The sequence below is a fragment of the Nematostella vectensis genome, chromosome 4 (genome assembly GCF_932526225.1).
Source record: "Nematostella vectensis chromosome 4, jaNemVect1.1, whole genome shotgun sequence".
Lineage (NCBI taxonomy): Eukaryota > Metazoa > Cnidaria > Anthozoa > Actiniaria > Edwardsiidae > Nematostella > Nematostella vectensis.
The window spans coordinates 307,847-322,010 of record NC_064037.1 but is presented as its reverse complement, the minus strand read 5'-3'; positions in this window follow the sequence as shown (position 1 = coordinate 322,010).

The following is a 14,164-nucleotide window of genomic DNA, read 5'->3' as shown; positions in this document are numbered from 1 at the left end:
AACAAAGCATGAGCACATCAAAGATGCTGAGAGTACATAAAAATGTCCCTATACCTTCTTTTTATGTCATGACACACCAAGAACAGTATAATTAAGTATCAATATTTAAAAAAAAATAAAGAAAAAAAAAATAGGCTATCAGCGGGAATCGAACCCGGGTAGCTGCGTTAGTAGTCAAGTGCCCGCAACGAAAGACTAACGTGGCATTGCTGAAGGGAATTGTAATGAAAATTACTTTTAATACTATTGGTATCGTAAACTATCCCAAGCAAAGTCACCATCGGACTGGAGGTTACATTCGGGAAAAGCTTCAGGGTTACATTCGGGAATTTGTTTTACGAGTGTAACCTCCAAAAGGTTACAATCGATAATTTTTTTTCCGAATGTAAATTCCAAAAAGTAACATTAGGAAAAATACACCAGTGTACTCGGAAAAAAAGGTATATCAATCTATCGAGCGCTATGCTCTATGTTAGAATCTACTTAATCAAGTTATCCAAGGAATCTAGTTAGTTCTTGTGTGCATAAAATATGTACAGGATCCTGAACAAAGCATGAGCAAATCAAAGATGCTGAGAGTACATAAAAATGTCCCTATACCTTCTTTTTATGTCATGACACACCAAGAACAGTATAATTTACTATCGATATTTAAAAAAAAAATAAAGAAAAAAAAATATGCTATCAGCGGGAATCGAACCCGGGTAGCTGCGTTAATAGTCAAGTGCCAGCAACGATAGACTAACGTGGCATTGCTGAAGGGAATTGTAATGAAAATTACTTTTAATACTATTGGTATCGTAAACTATCCCAAGCAAAGTCACCATCGGACTGGAGGTTACATTCGGGAAAAGCTTCAGGGTTACATTCGGGAATTTGTTTTACGAGTGTAACCTCCAAAAGGTTACAATCGATAATTTTTTTTCCGAATGTGAATTCCAAAAAGTAACATTAGGAAAAATAAAACAGTATACTCGGAAAAAAAGGTATATCAATCTATCGAGCGCTATGCTCTATGTTAGAATCTACTTAATCAAGTAATCCAAGGAATCTAGTTAGTTCTTGTGTGCATAAAATATGTAGAGGATCCTGAACAAAGCATGAGCACATCAAAGATGCTGAGAGTACATAAAAATGTCCCTATACCTTCTTTTTATGTCATGACACACCAAGAACAGTATAATTTAGTATCATATTTAAAAAAAAAATAAAGAAAAAAAAATGCTATCAGCGGGAATCGAACACGGGTAGCTGCGTTAATAGTCAAGTGCCAGCAACGATAGACTAACGTGGCATTGCTGAAGGGAATTGTAATGAAAATTACTTTTAATACTATTGGTATCGTAAACTATCCCAAGCAAAGTCACCATCGGACTTGAGGTTACATTCGGGAAAAGCTTCAGGGTTACATTCGGGAATATGTTTTACGAGTGTAACCTCCAAAAGGTTACAATCGATAATTTTTTTTCCGAATGTAAATTCCAAAAAGTAACATTAGGAAAAATATAACAGTGTACTCGGAAAAAAAGGTATATCAATCTATCGAGCGCTATGCTCTATGTTAGAATCTACTTAATCAAGTTATCCAAGGAATCTAGTTAGTTCTTGTGTGCATAAAATATGTACAGGATCCTGAACAAAGCATGAGCACATCAAAGATGCTGAGAATACATAAAAATGTCCCTATACCTTCTTTTTATGTCATGACACACCAAAAAGAGTATAATTAAGTATCGATATTAAAAAAAAAAAGAAAAAGAAAAAAAATAGGCTATCAGCGGGAATCGAACCCGGGTAGCTGCTTTAATAGTCAAGTGCCAGCAACGATAGACTAACGTGGCATTGCTGAAGGGAATTGTAATTAAAATTACTTTTAATACTATTGGTATCGTAAACTATCCCAAGCAAAGTCACCATCGGACTGGAGGTTACATTCGGGAAAAGCTTCAGGGTTACATTCGGGAATTTGTTTTACGAGTGTAACCTCCAAAAGGTTACAATCGATAATTTTTTTTTCCGAATGTAAATTCCAAAAAGTAACATTAGGAAAAATAAAACAGTGTACTCGGAAAAAAAGGTATATCAATCTATCGAGCGCTATGCTCTATGTTAGAATCTACTTAATCAAGTTATCCAAGGAATCTAGTTAGTTCTTGTGTGCATAAAATATGTACAGGATCCTGAACAAAGCTTGAGCACATCAAAGATGCTGAGAGTACATATAAATGTCCCTATACCTTCTTTTTATGTCATGACACACCAAGAACAGTATAATTTAGTATCGATATTTAAAAAAAAAAATAAAGAAAAAAGAATGCTATCAGCGGGAATCGAACACGGGTAGCTGCGTTAATAGTCAAGTGCCAGCAACGATAGACTAACGTGGCATTGCTGAAGGGAATTGTAATGAAAATTACTTTTAATACTATTGGTATCGTAAACTATCCCAAGCAAAGTCACCATCGGACTGGAGGTTACATTCGGGAAAAGCTTCAGGGTTACATTCGGGAATTTGTTTTCCGAGTGTAACCTCCACAAGGTTACAATCGATAATTTTTTTTCCGAATGTAAATTCCAAAAAGTAACATTAGGAAAAATAAAACAGTGTACTCGGAAAAAAAGGTATATCAATCTATCGAGCGCTATGCTCTATGTTAGAATCTACTTAATCAAGTTATCCAAGGAATCTAGTTAGTTCTTGTGTGCATAAAATATGTACAGGATCCTGAACAAAGCATGAGCACATCAAAGATGCTGAGAGTACATAAAAATGTCCCTATACCTTCTTTTTATGTCTTGTCACACAAAGAACAGTATAATTAAGTATCGATATTTAAAAAAAAAATAAAGAAAAAAAATAGGCTATCAGCGGGAATCGAACCCGGGTAGCTGCGTTAATAGTCAAGTGCCAGCAACGATAGACTAACGTGGCATTGCTGAAGGGAATTGTAATGAAAATTACTTTTAATACTATTGGTATCGTAAACTATCCCAAGCAAAGTCACCATCGGACTTGAGGTTACATTCGGGAAAAGCTTCAGGGTTACATTCGGGAATTTGTTTTACGAGTGTAACCTCCAAAAGGTTACAATCGATAATTTTTTTTCCGAATGTAAATTCCAAAAAGTAACATTAGGAAAAATATAACAGTGTACTCGGAAAAAAAGGTATATCAATCTATCGAGCGCTATGCTCTATGTTAGAATTTACTTAATCAAGTTATCCAAGGAATCTAGTTAGTTCTTGTGTGCATAAAATATGTACAGGATCCTGAACAAAGCATGAGCACATCAAAGATGCTGAGAGTACATAAAAATGTCCCTATACCTTCTTTTTATGTCATGACACACCAAAAAGAGTATAATTAAGTATCGATATTAAAAAAAAAAAGAAAAAGAAAAAAAAATAGGCTATCAGCGGGAATCGAACCCGGGTAGCTGCTTTAATAGTCAAGTGCCAGCAACGATAGACTAACGTGGCATTGCTGAAGGGAATTGTAATGAAAATTACTTTTAATACTATTGGTATCGTAAACTATCCCAAGCAAAGTCACCATCGGACTGGAGGTTACATTCGGGAAAAGCTTCAGGGTTACATTCGGGAATTTGTTTTACGAGTGTAACCTCCAAAAGGTTACAATCGATAATTTTTTTTTCCGAATGTAAATTCCAAAAAGTAACATTAGGAAAAATAAAACAGTGTACTCGGAAAAAAAGGTATATCAATCTATCGAGCGCTATGCTCTATGTTAGAATCTACTTAATCAAGTTATCCAAGGAATCTAGTTAGTTCTTGTGTGCATAAAATATGTACAGGATCCTGAACAAAGCTTGAGCACATCAAAGATGCTGAGAGTACATATAAATGTCCCTATACCTTCTTTTTATGTCATGACACACCAAGAACAGTATAATTTAGTATCGATATTAAAAAAAATAAAAAAAATAAATGCTATCAGCGGGAATCGAACACGGGTAGCTGCGTTAATAGTCAAGTGCCAGCAACGATAGACTAACGTGGCATTGCTGAAGGGAATTGTAATGAAAATTACTTTTAATACTATTGGTATCGTAAACTATCCCAAGCAAAGTCACCATCGGACTGGAGGTTACATTTGGGAAAAGCTTCAGGGTTACATTCGGGAATTTGTTTTACGAGTGTAACCTCCAAAAGGTTACTATCGATAATTTTTTTTCCGAATGTAAATTCCAAAAAGTAACATTAGGAAAAATGAAACAGTGTTCTCGGAAAAAAAGGTATATCAATCTATCGAGCGCTATGCTCTATGTTAGAATCTACTTAATCAAGTTATCCAAGGAATCTAGTTAGTTCTTGTGTGCATAAAATATGTACAGGATCCTGAACAAAGCATGAGCACATCAAAGATGCTGAGAGTACATAAAAATGTCCCTATACCTTCTTGTTATGTCTTGTCACACAAAGAACAGTATAATTAAGTATCGATATTTAAAAAAAAAATAAAGAAAAAAAATAGGCTATCAGCGGGAATCGAACCCGGGTAGCTGCGTTAGTAGTCAAGTGCCAGCAACGATAGACTAACGTGGCATTGCTGAAGGGAATTGTAATGAAAATTACTTTTAATACTATTGGTTTCGTAAACTATCCCAAGGAAAGTCACCATCGGACTGGAGGTTACATTCGGGAAAAGCTTCAGGGTTACATTCGGGAATTTGTTTTACGAGTGTAACCTCCAAAAGGTTACAATCGATAATTTTTTTTCCGAATGTAAATTCCAAAAAGTAACATTAGGAAAAATAAAACAGTGTACTCGGAAAAAAAGGTATATCAATCTATCGAGCGCTATGCTCTATGTTAGAATCTACTTAATCAAGTTATCCAAGGAATCTAGTTAGTTCTTGTGTGCATAAAATATGTACAGGATCCTGAACAAAGCATGATCACATCAAAGATGCTGAGAGTACATATAAATGTCCCTATACCTTCTTTTTATGTCATGGCACACCAAGAACAGTATAATTAAGTATCGATATTTAAAAAAAAAAAATAAAGAAAAAAAAATAGGCTATCAGCGGGAATCGAACCCGGGTAGCTGCGTTAATAGTCAAGTGCCAGCAACGATAGACTAACGTGGCATTGCTGAAGGGAATTGTAATGAAAATTACTTTTAATACTATTGGTATCATAAACTATCCCAAGCAAAGTCACCATCGGACTTGAGGTTACATTCGGGAAAAGCTTCAGGGTTACATTCGGGAATTTGTTTTACGAGTGTAACCTCCAAAAGGTTACAATCGATAATTTTTTTTCCGAATGTAAATTCCAAAAAGTAACATTAGGAAAAATATAACAGTGTACTCGGAAAAAAAGGTATATCAATCTATCGAGCGCTATGCTCTATGTTAGAATCTACTTAATCAAGTTATCCAAGGAATCTAGTTAGTTCTTGTGTGCATAAAATATGTACAGGATCCTGAACAAAGCATGAGCACATCAAAGATGCTGAGAGTACATAAAAATGTCCCTATACCTTCTTTTTATGTCATGACACACCAAAAAGAGTATAATTAAGTATCGATATTAAAAAAAAAAAAAGAAAAAGAAAAAAAAATAGGCTATCAGCGGGAATCGAACCCGAATAGCTGCTTTAATAGTCAAGTGCCAGCAACGATAGACTAACGTGGCATTGCTGAAGGGAATTGTAATGAAAATTACTTTTAATACTATTGGTATCGTAAACTATCCCAAGCAAAGTCACCATCGGACTGGAGGTTACATTCGGGAAAAGCTTCAGGGTTACATTCGGGAATTTGTTTTACGAATGTAACCTCCAAAAGGTTACAATCGATAATTTTTTTTCCCGAATGTAAATTCCAAAAAGTAACATTAGGAAAAATAAAACAGTGTACTCGGAAAAAAAGGTATATCAATCTATCGAGCGCTATGCTCTATGTTAGAATCTACTTAATCAAGTTATCCAAGGAATCTAGTTAGTTCTTGTGTGCATAAAATATGTACAGGATCCTGAACAAAGCTTGAGCACATCAAAGATGCTGAGAGTACATATAAATGTCCATATACCTTCTTTTTATGTCATGACACACCAAGAACAGTATAATTTAGTATCGATATTAAAATAAATAAAAAAAAAATGCTATCAGCGGGAATCGAACACGGGTAGCTGCTTTAATAGTCAAGTGCCAGCAACGATAGACTAACGTGGCATTGCTGAAGGGAATTGTAATGAAAATTACTTTTAATACTATTGGTATCGTAAACTATCCCAAGCAAAGTCACCATCGGACTGGAGGTTACATTCGGGAAAAGCTTCAGGGTTACATTCGGGAATTTGTTTTACGAGTGTAACCTCCAAAAGGTTACAATCGATAATTTTTTTTCCGAATGTAAATTCCAAAAAGTAACATTAGGAAAAATGAAACAGTGTACTCGGAAAAAAAGGTATATCAATCTATCGAGCGCTATGCTCTATGTTAGAATCTACTTAATCAAGTTATCCAAGGAATCTAGTTAGTTCTTGTGTGTATTAAAATATGTACAGGATCCTGAACAAAGCATGAGCACATCAAAGATGCTGAGAGTACATAAAAATGTCCCTATACCTTCTTGTTATGTCTTGTCACACAAAGAACAGTATAATTAAGTATCGATATTTAAAAAAAAAAATAAAGAAAAAAAATAGGCTATCAGCGGGAATCGAACCCGGGTAGCTGCGTTAGTAGTCAAGTGCCCGCAACGAAAGACTAACGTGGCATTGCTGAAGGGAATTGTAATGAAAATTTTTTTTTAATACTATTGGTATCGTAAACTATCCCAAGCAAAGTCGCCATCGGACTGGAGGTTACATTCGGGAAAAGCTTCAGGGTTACATTCGGGAATTTGTTTTACGAGTGTAACCTCCAAAAGGTTACAATCGATAATTTTTTTTTCCGAATGTAAATTCCAAAAAGTAACATTAGGAAAAATAAAACAGTATACTCGGAAAGAAAGGTATATCAATCTATCGAGCGCTATGCTCTATGTTAGAATCTACTTAATCAAGTTATCCAAGGAATCTAGTTAGTTCTTGTGTGCATAAAATATGTACAGGATCCTGAACAAAGCATGAGCACATCAAAGATGCTGAGAGTACATAAAAATGTCCCTATACCTTCTTTTTATGTCATGACACACCAAGAACAGTATAATTTAGTATCGATATTTAAAAAAAAAAAAAATAAAGAAAAAAAAATATGCTATCAGCGGGAATCGAACCCGGGTAGCTGCGTTAATAGTCAAGTGCCAGCAACGATAGACTAACGTGGCATTGCTGAAGGGAATTGTAATGAAAATTACTTTTAATACTATTGGTATCGTAAACTATCCCAAGGAAAGTCACCATCGGACTGGAGGTTACATTCGGGAAAAGCTTCAGGGTTACATTCGGGAATTTGTTTTACGAGTGTAACCTCCAAAAGGTTACAATCGATAATTTTTTTTCCGAATGTAAATTCCAAAAAGTAACATTAGGAAAAATAAAACAGTATACTCGGAAAGAAAGGTATATCAATCTATCGAGCGCTATGCTCTATGTTAGAATCTACTTAATCAAGTTATCCAAGGAATCTAGTTAGTTCTTGTGTGCATAAAATATGTACAGGATCCTGAACAAAGCATGATCACATCAAAGATGCTGAGAGTACATATAAATGTCCCTATACCTTCTTTTTATGTCATGGCACACCAAGAACAGTATAATTAAGTATCGATATTTAAAAAAAAAAAAATTAAGAAAAAAAAATAGGCTATCAGCGGGAATCGAACCCGGGTAGCTGCGTTAGTAGTCAAGTGCCCGCAACGAAAGACAAACGTGGCATTGCTGAAGGGAATTGTAATGAAAATTACTTTTAATACTATTGGTATCGTAAACTATCCCAAGCAAAGTCACCATCGGACTGGAGGTTACATTCGGGAAAAGCTTCAGGGTTACATTCGGGAATTTGTTTTACGAGTGTAACCTCCAAAAGGTTACAATCGATAATTTTTTTCCGAATGTAAATTCCAAAAAGTAACATTAGAAAAAATAAAACAGTATACTCGGAAAAAAAGGTATATCAATCTATCGAGCGCTATGCTCTATGTTAGAATCTACTTAATCAAGTTATCCAAGGAATCTAGTTAGTTCTTGTGTGCATAAAATATGTACAGGATCCTGAACAATACATGAGCACATCACAGATGCTGAGAGTACATAAAAATGTCCCTATACCTTCTTTTTATGTCATGACACACCAAGAACAGTATAATTAAGTATCGATATTTAAAAAAAAATAGGCTATCAGCGGGAATCGAACCCGGGTCGCTGCGTTAGTAGTTAAGTGCCCGCAACGAAAGACTAACGTGGCATTGCTGAAGGGAATTGTAATGAAAATTACTTTTAATACTATTGGTATCGTAAACTATCCCAAGTAAAGTCACCATCGGACTGGAGGTTACATTCGGGAAAAGCTTCAGGGTTACATTCGGGAATTTGTTTTACGAGTGTAACCTCCAAAAGGTTACAATCGATAATTTTTTTTCCGAATGTGAATTCCAAAAAGTAACATTAGGAAAAATAAAACAGTATACTCGGAAAAAAAGGTATATCAATCTATCGAGCGCTATGCTCTATGTTAGAATCTACTTAATCAAGTAATCCAAGGAATCTAGTTAGTTCTTGTGTGCATAAAATATGTAGAGGATCCTGAACAAAGCATGAGCACATCAAAGATGCTGAGAGTACATAAAAATGTCCCTATACCTTCTTTTTATGTCTTGTCACACAAAGAACAGTATAATTAAGTATCGATATTTAAAAAAAAAATAAAGAAAAAAAATAGGCTATCAGCGGGAATCGAACCCGGGTAGCTGCGTTAATAGTCAAGTGCCAGCAACGATAGACTAACGTGGCATTGCTGAAGGGAATTGTAATGAAAATTACTTTTAATACTATTGGTATCGTAAACTATCCCAAGCAAAGTCACCATCGGACTTGAGGTTACATTCGGGAAAAGCTTCAGGGTTACATTCGGGAATTTGTTTTACGAGTGTAACCTCCAAAAGGTTACAATCGATAATTTTTTTTCCGAATGTAAATTCCAAAAAGTAACATTAGGAAAAATGAAACAGTGTACTCGGAAAAAAAGGTATATCAATCTATCGAGCGCTATGCTCTATGTTAGAATCTACTTAATCAAGTTATCCAAGGAATCTAGTTAGTTCTTGTGTGCATAAAATATGTACAGGATCCTGAACAAAGCATGAGCACATCAAAGATGCTGAGAGTACATAAAAATGTCCCTATACCTTCTTGTTATGTCTTGTCACACAAAGAACAGTATAATTAAGTATCGATATTTAAAAAAAAAATAAAGAAAAAAAATAGGCTATCAGCGGGAATCGAACCCGGGTAGCTGCGTTAGTAGTCAAGTGCCCGCAACGAAAGACTAACGTGGCATTGCTGAAGGGAATTGTAATGAAAATTACTTTTAATACTATTGGTATCGTAAACTATCCCAAGCAAAGTCGCCATCGGACTGGAGGTTACATTCGGGAAAAGCTTCAGGGTTACATTCGGGAATTTGTTTTACGAGTGTAACCTCCAAAAGGTTACAATCGATAATTTTTTTTTCCGAATGTAAATTCCAAAAAGTAACATTAGGAAAAATAAAACAGTATACTCGGAAAGAAAGGTATATCAATCTATCGAGCGCTATGCTATATGTTAGAATCTACTTAATCAAGTTATCCAAGGAATCTAGTTAGTTCTTGTGTGCATAAAATATGTACAGGATCCTGAACAAAGCTTGAGCACATCAAAGATGCTGAGAGTACATATAAATGTCCCTATACCTTCTTTTTATGTCATGACACACCAAGAACAGTATAATTTAGTATCGATATTTAAAAAAAAAAATAAAGAAAAAAGAATGCTATCAGCGGGAATCGAACACGGGTAGCTGCGTTAATAGTCAAGTGCCAGCAACGATAGACTAACGTGGCATTGCTGAAGGGAATTGTAATGAAAATTACTTTTAATACTATTGGTATCGTAAACTATCCCAAGCAAAGTCACCATCGGACTGGAGGTTACATTCGGGAAAAGCTTCAGGGTTACATTCGGGAATTTGTTTTCCGAGTGTAACCTCCACAAGGTTACAATCGATAATTTTTTTTCCGAATGTAAATTCCAAAAAGTAACATTAGGAAAAATAAAACAGTGTACTCGGAAAAAAAGGTATATCAATCTATCGAGCGCTATGCTCTATGTTAGAATCTACTTAATCAAGTTATCCAAGGAATCTAGTTAGTTCTTGTGTGCATAAAATATGTACAGGATCCTGAACAAAGCATGAGCACATCAAAGATGCTGAGAGTACATAAAAATGTCCCTATACCTTCTTTTTATGTCTTGTCACACAAAGAACAGTATAATTAAGTATCGATATTTAAAAAAAAAATAAAGAAAAAAAATAGGCTATCAGCGGGAATCGAACCCGGGTAGCTGCGTTAATAGTCAAGTGCCAGCAACGATAGACTAACGTGGCATTGCTGAAGGGAATTGTAATGAAAATTACTTTTAATACTATTGGTATCGTAAACTATCCCAAGCAAAGTCACCATCGGACTTGAGGTTACATTCGGGAAAAGCTTCAGGGTTACATTCGGGAATTTGTTTTACGAGTGTAACCTCCAAAAGGTTACAATCGATAATTTTTTTTCCGAATGTAAATTCCAAAAAGTAACATTAGGAAAAATATAACAGTGTACTCGGAAAAAAAGGTATATCAATCTATCGAGCGCTATGCTCTATGTTAGAATTTACTTAATCAAGTTATCCAAGGAATCTAGTTAGTTCTTGTGTGCATAAAATATGTACAGGATCCTGAACAAAGCATGAGCACATCAAAGATGCTGAGAGTACATAAAAATGTCCCTATACCTTCTTTTTATGTCATGACACACCAAAAAGAGTATAATTAAGTATCGATATTAAAAAAAAAAAGAAAAAGAAAAAAAAATAGGCTATCAGCGGGAATCGAACCCGGGTAGCTGCTTTAATAGTCAAGTGCCAGCAACGATAGACTAACGTGGCATTGCTGAAGGGAATTGTAATGAAAATTACTTTTAATACTATTGGTATCGTAAACTATCCCAAGCAAAGTCACCATCGGACTGGAGGTTACATTCGGGAAAAGCTTCAGGGTTACATTCGGGAATTTGTTTTACGAGTGTAACCTCCAAAAGGTTACAATCGATAATTTTTTTTTCCGAATGTAAATTCCAAAAAGTAACATTAGGAAAAATAAAACAGTGTACTCGGAAAAAAAGGTATATCAATCTATCGAGCGCTATGCTCTATGTTAGAATCTACTTAATCAAGTTATCCAAGGAATCTAGTTAGTTCTTGTGTGCATAAAATATGTACAGGATCCTGAACAAAGCTTGAGCACATCAAAGATGCTGAGAGTACATATAAATGTCCCTATACCTTCTTTTTATGTCATGACACACCAAGAACAGTATAATTTAGTATCGATATTAAAAAAAATAAAAAAAATAAATGCTATCAGCGGGAATCGAACACGGGTAGCTGCGTTAATAGTCAAGTGCCAGCAACGATAGACTAACGTGGCATTGCTGAAGGGAATTGTAATGAAAATTACTTTTAATACTATTGGTATCGTAAACTATCCCAAGCAAAGTCACCATCGGACTGGAGGTTACATTTGGGAAAAGCTTCAGGGTTACATTCGGGAATTTGTTTTACGAGTGTAACCTCCAAAAGGTTACTATCGATAATTTTTTTTCCGAATGTAAATTCCAAAAAGTAACATTAGGAAAAATGAAACAGTGTTCTCGGAAAAAAAGGTATATCAATCTATCGAGCGCTATGCTCTATGTTAGAATCTACTTAATCAAGTTATCCAAGGAATCTAGTTAGTTCTTGTGTGCATAAAATATGTACAGGATCCTGAACAAAGCATGAGCACATCAAAGATGCTGAGAGTACATAAAAATGTCCCTATACCTTCTTGTTATGTCTTGTCACACAAAGAACAGTATAATTAAGTATCGATATTTAAAAAAAAAATAAAGAAAAAAAATAGGCTATCAGCGGGAATCGAACCCGGGTAGCTGCGTTAGTAGTCAAGTGCCAGCAACGATAGACTAACGTGGCATTGCTGAAGGGAATTGTAATGAAAATTACTTTTAATACTATTGGTTTCGTAAACTATCCCAAGGAAAGTCACCATCGGACTGGAGGTTACATTCGGGAAAAGCTTCAGGGTTACATTCGGGAATTTGTTTTACGAGTGTAACCTCCAAAAGGTTACAATCGATAATTTTTTTTCCGAATGTAAATTCCAAAAAGTAACATTAGGAAAAATAAAACAGTGTACTCGGAAAAAAAGGTATATCAATCTATCGAGCGCTATGCTCTATGTTAGAATCTACTTAATCAAGTTATCCAAGGAATCTAGTTAGTTCTTGTGTGCATAAAATATGTACAGGATCCTGAACAAAGCATGATCACATCAAAGATGCTGAGAGTACATATAAATGTCCCTATACCTTCTTTTTATGTCATGGCACACCAAGAACAGTATAATTAAGTATCGATATTTAAAAAAAAAAAATAAAGAAAAAAAAATAGGCTATCAGCGGGAATCGAACCCGGGTAGCTGCGTTAATAGTCAAGTGCCAGCAACGATAGACTAACGTGGCATTGCTGAAGGGAATTGTAATGAAAATTACTTTTAATACTATTGGTATCATAAACTATCCCAAGCAAAGTCACCATCGGACTTGAGGTTACATTCGGGAAAAGCTTCAGGGTTACATTCGGGAATTTGTTTTACGAGTGTAACCTCCAAAAGGTTACAATCGATAATTTTTTTTCCGAATGTAAATTCCAAAAAGTAACATTAGGAAAAATATAACAGTGTACTCGGAAAAAAAGGTATATCAATCTATCGAGCGCTATGCTCTATGTTAGAATCTACTTAATCAAGTTATCCAAGGAATCTAGTTAGTTCTTGTGTGCATAAAATATGTACAGGATCCTGAACAAAGCATGAGCACATCAAAGATGCTGAGAGTACATAAAAATGTCCCTATACCTTCTTTTTATGTCATGACACACCAAAAAGAGTATAATTAAGTATCGATATTAAAAAAAAAAAAAGAAAAAGAAAAAAAAATAGGCTATCAGCGGGAATCGAACCCGAATAGCTGCTTTAATAGTCAAGTGCCAGCAACGATAGACTAACGTGGCATTGCTGAAGGGAATTGTAATGAAAATTACTTTTAATACTATTGGTATCGTAAACTATCCCAAGCAAAGTCACCATCGGACTGGAGGTTACATTCGGGAAAAGCTTCAGGGTTACATTCGGGAATTTGTTTTACGAATGTAACCTCCAAAAGGTTACAATCGATAATTTTTTTTCCCGAATGTAAATTCCAAAAAGTAACATTAGGAAAAATAAAACAGTGTACTCGGAAAAAAAGGTATATCAATCTATCGAGCGCTATGCTCTATGTTAGAATCTACTTAATCAAGTTATCCAAGGAATCTAGTTAGTTCTTGTGTGCATAAAATATGTACAGGATCCTGAACAAAGCTTGAGCACATCAAAGATGCTGAGAGTACATATAAATGTCCCTATACCTTCTTTTTATGTCATGACACACCAAGAACAGTATAATTTAGTATCGATATTAAAATAAATAAAAAAAAAATGCTATCAGCGGGAATCGAACACGGGTAGCTGCGTTAATAGTCAAGTGCCAGCAACGATAGACTAACGTGGCATTGCTGAAGGGAATTGTAATGAAAATTACTTTTAATACTATTGGTATCGTAAACTATCCCAAGCAAAGTCACCATCGGACTGGAGGTTACATTCGGGAAAAGCTTCAGGGTTACATTCGGGAATTTGTTTTACGAGTGTAACCTCCAAAAGGTTACAATCGATAATTTTTTTTCCGAATGTAAATTCCAAAAAGTAACATTAGGAAAAATGAAACAGTGTACTCGGAAAAAAAGGTATATCAATCTATCGAGCGCTATGCTCTATGTTAGAATCTACTTAATCAAGTTATCCAAGGAATCTAGTTAGTTCTTGTGTGTATTAAAATATGT